The sequence below is a fragment of the Triturus cristatus genome, chromosome 11, assembly GCF_964204655.1.
Source record: "Triturus cristatus chromosome 11, aTriCri1.1, whole genome shotgun sequence".
NCBI classification, from domain to species: Eukaryota; Metazoa; Chordata; class Amphibia; order Caudata; family Salamandridae; genus Triturus; species Triturus cristatus.
The window spans coordinates 1,030,391,904-1,030,396,992 of NC_140594.1; positions in this window are offsets into that span (position 1 = coordinate 1,030,391,904).

Below are 5,089 nucleotides of genomic sequence, written 5' to 3' on the forward strand. Positions count from 1 at the left end.
ATTGTGAAAGCATTCGCTTTGGTTGAATTGAAACTCCTGATTTCCTCATTGTCCACTTATCAAAGCAGGTCTGTCGTAAGGATTAATCATTGCTCCACTCCTCTTCTACTTCTTCCTCCTCGCACTGCCACGAATCATCAAATTGTTCAACCAGACATGCTACAACTATGTATATGAAACAGAGATTCTCATGAGATATAAAATCTGAGAGATCTTGAAAGCTCAAGACTAGATTGCTGCCTTCCTGTGTCTCCAAGTTGTAGACCAATGGTTGTCAACTAATGACCTTAAACTCAATGCATCCAAGACAGAGATCCCCACATGTGGAGATTGGATTCATTGCCATACTCTGGCCGACTGGCCTCAAGAACTTGGAGTACCACAAATGATATTGACAGAAGTGAGAAATTTTGGAGAGATCACAGACTCAATCCTTTCCCTTATTCCACAAGTACATCAGGTCACAAGCAATGTCTATCACACCAGACAGATGTTACGACAATTCTTTTCTCTTACCTCTTCTCAAATTCTCACAGACGCTCCAGGTATCTACCATCTTTGACAAATCACGTTGTGACTAGGAAACATGCTATAACTCTCCATACTGTGGCTGCTAAAAAAATCAAAATGCCACAGAGAGATGACTACTATTTGTACACTTAAGCGACCACATATCTGCAGCCATAGAAATGCTTCACTATGCTCCCATCACTAGGCAATCACATTTGAAGCCTCTCTGCATAATCCATAGGGCCATCAATCACAAAACCCCAGCCTTCTAGCGAGAAAAGCTGAAAAGATATTTACAGATCACTCCGATTTAGAATTGCTCCACAACTGAAAATTCTGCCTAACAAGATAAAGCGTACAGGAAGAACTCCTTTCTCCAGTGAAGGGGCTGTCCTCTGGAACTCGCTCCACAAAAGGATAAGTCTACAGAGAAAAACCTGGATTTCAGGAAGACTGAAAACCTGGCTGCCGCTGTACTCAAGAGAATCAACCAGGGATTGACATGGCGAGGTCTTACCAACCTTCACAACAATGAAAAAAGATTAGTGCCCTTCGCTACACTCGTTGGACTCTTCAGCCCAGACGATACAGCTGCAATGCAATATAGCCATAAAACAACAGATACCAGAAGCTGTCTACTGTCTCGAATACATAGACCTGATCATGAGCAAGATCCATGCCAAACGCGGCCATTTCCAGAAACAAGCCTGGGCATGCAGCACCAACTGTTTTTCGAAGGTACTGTGATTGGCGTCTGCTTCTTTAAACCAGACCATGAAGAAAAGGTAGGCTCCTCTGGGTCTCCAAGAACTGGGTGATTCGGAAATTTGTAACTTACTGCACTACTCTCACTCACTATGTTTATAGACTTAGCCCTTCAACGTTTGAAGCGTAATTAAACTGGCCATGTCTTGCCTCCACTGCCAATGATCCCTTTTATATTTAGTGCATTATCCCACTGTTCTTAGATTGTACTGATATGCCCGCTTGACCACCTACATGACAGTTGCACAATCAAAAGCATTACTGGATGCATGACCACATGCATGTTGGCCTCTACAATGCGTAAGTATCTCATACTTGATTCCTTTTCACTTTGACACACGCATAGGCATACTGAGGATCACAACATCAAAACACAACTCTGGCCATCATGCACAACATCTACTATACCATTCTTCTGTGCAAGAGGAATATCCAGAGGTTGGTCTCATACTTGCTGTGCTGTAGCATTCAAATTGCACATCACTGATGAGGTCTGTACAAAAAGAGTGAATTCAGTTTAGGATTGCTTGTGGTCCTGCTAACAAGGGAAGTGTCCTAGCTGTTCATGCTACACTCTTCCTATTGCATCAAGACAAAGACTGATTTGCATATGTTTGCTCCATACCTGGAGTGGCACAGTGGAGGTAGAAACAATGGACTGGAATGTGGACCAATCAATTGCCAGTAGGCTAAGTGGCTGAGATATTTGCAAGTATTGCTTTAATTTGATTTCTTGTAAGAACAATACCTGCAGGAGATCCCTAGGCTTTGGGGAATTCCTGGTAACCCGTTCCCACTTATGTGCAGGGGATCTCCTAATACCTAACATGTTAAGTCTTGTGATTATCTTCCATGGGTGAACAACACAGCTCAACAAAAGGAGAGTTCTGAAATGCCCTTCTTTCAGGGGTTCTTGTACTCCCAGGTAATGATATCCAGATGGTTTTCATGGTAGATTGGGGCACAGGGTGACAAATGCTTGGTGCTCAGGGACACCTGGGGGCTTGCATGGGCGAGAGGCCAAGTTAGAATACTTAGGTATGCCCTTGGCAGAAAATATTTCGAGAGGGACATCTATCACCAAACCAGATCTGGCAAGCCCAGAATCATGGTGCCTGTATGATGACCCACTGGAAGAGATAGACGTGGATATATCATCATCATATTGGCAATATCTTTTCTGTTGTGCCTGCCTTGTAATTGCTAGCTGGTATGCAGAACCTTGCCAGAAGAAAGTTAATACATCCTTCCACCAAGAATTGAAACATTTCTTATTGACCTGAATGTACTTTCCATGGCCAAGAATGGCATTTTTCTTCCTTTTCCCTCACATATATTTTTCTTCATTTCTGAAACCTTTTTCTCTAGCATTGTTTTTTTTCAAGATTTGGTCTTTCTAAAATTTAACATTGATCTGAACATTGTGAATGTTTAGTTCTTACTGTATTATTGTTTTCTGTTTATTTCATACAAGCTAAATTACTCATTTTCTCAGTGGTTTGCCTTGCTGCTCAGATCATGCTACTAGACGAGAGTCAACATTATTTTTTATTGAAATAGGATTAACTTTGAGGTTCCTCCTGATGAGCCACTGTGGGAGGTTAATCACTTCTCACACAGAGAGTGAGATCTTTCTCTCCAATAGCTAGGCAGTCACATTCTCTTACAGAAGGGAGTGTGATATCCTACTACCTTGGCTTTTAGCTTTCATACTGGGAAGTATCATTTAAGATAGCGATCCTAAAACAATGTGAACCATTGCTTGAGCACCCTATGAGATGTCGCTTTAATCTTTAGAAGAGGGCGAAAAGGCAATCCAAGGCTGCCATCATGTCCCACAGTTCTGCCTAGGAGACCCACTGAATGTCTTTGTCATCCTTTACTTCCTGTGCTAACATTTCTATGTAACAACAGACAAACAGTAGGAAACAGGCAAAAAAACAAGGAAAAGGATAATAGAGAAACACTGAATCAAAATCTCTCTATGACAAATTCGTCCGAGGTATACAGGCGCAACAGGAATGCATAGATTTGACCCCAGCATGGGAAGGTAACAAACTTAAAAGAGCACAGAAGCAGCTATAAAAGCAATACACGTACACTGAATACTGTGTACCTGTTAAAGTGAAAAAAGTATTAGTAGTGTTTGAATCAGGCTGTCCCTTCTGATTAGCTGTAGTCAATATCATGATCATCTGGCCAACTTGGATACCAGTCGGAGAGCCCAGGACATCAAGAAAACCACCTCGGCTGGACCTGAGGAAGCAAAAGGTGAATACATCCTCTAGACAATCAAGTTTGATTGTTTTCTCTGTGCTCGGCCAGGGCCATTGCCAAGCTCGGTGGGGCCAATCCGAGGGCCTTGCTAAGCCATCCAATTGGTATTAGCAACCGGCGGTGTGTCCAAAGTGCAGGGGCATAATCAACACATGTTTATGATCCACACTTGAAGAGAAATCCTCGTTCATGGGAATTAATTTTGTCCTCAATCCCTATCACGAATGAGGCTCAGCAAGTTACTGTGCCTGTTGGCGAAGGGTAGACACATGCTGGTTCATTCAGTGTAGCCCGTGCGCAGTCCTGGACATCTAAGTTAATCACTGTCCTGTTATTTGTTGATCTTGTGTGACTGAATACAACTTGTCCCTCTAAGAAGTTTAGTGCCAACCTCGAGGGGAAACATAACTAGTTACCATGGAGAAGAATTGTTAATTATCGGAATGAAACCAACAATTCGCTACACCATATGAGAACGGCCATGCACCAACACCCACAGAATCGAGAAAGAGCTATGAATCAGTCACTCTTTTCTGTGTCCGGATGGTGAGGTTTTCTGTGTTAGCAAAAGGTAAGTAGATAACTGGGAGTGCCCAGTCTAAACAAACACAGAAACAGAGAAGGGACAAAAGGAGAAAGCCCTAACCATGAGGGAACAAAAGTACGGATAAAAAAAAACATGGCCAAATGTAATAATTCAATGTGAACAGAGTTAAGTAGAGAGCTTCAAGAACTGAATAGAACATTGCCAGGTGCCTGTTTCATCTGCTGTTAGCCTTAAATACTGGGTCTGCCTAATCTCCCCTAGAAGTGCATGCATAACCAGTGAGTCTGAAGACAAAACAATTTTTGTATGGTCTGCTGTTTGTAAGCTTTCAGTTACTATAAACCTCTTCACCATTGTTTCCAAGCCCTTCCAGTCCTATTAAGACTCCTGTAACAACACATTGCGTAAGTCTTGACAGTTTTCCAAGTCGATCCAGTCCATGAACCAATGCAGTGGAGAAAAGATCATTTATATGATCATCTATATTGACTTGAAAACCATGTGACAGGGTTGACATGGTGTTATCCTTTATAACAGTTAACAGGAAAGTGGTAGAAGATGTGCGCACACACACACACACACAACTCCCAAACTGCTGAACTGAACCACAGTTCAGAGGAAAGAGTGAATAATTCTTCCCAGCTCACAGCAGAACAACAAAGGGACTGCTCCTGGTAGGTACAGCAGTTATCTCACTTATTTCATTACAAGACCGGAGGCTAACATTATGCAAATACTTTTATTTGCTGCCCAAACATGCAGCCCTTTAAAGAATGTAACTACATCATAATAAGTAGAACATTGGTAACATCACAAGTAGACTGTCCAGGCTCCCATCTTCCTCTTTTGTTCGCTGCTCTGACACAGCTTAGTATACTTTTTGTTACTCCACTATTATAAGCGTTCTTTATAACAATATTGTATTATTTGCTTATATATTGCATGATAGAACTTATAACATGTTGTAATGATACTCTCTACATCTTTTGA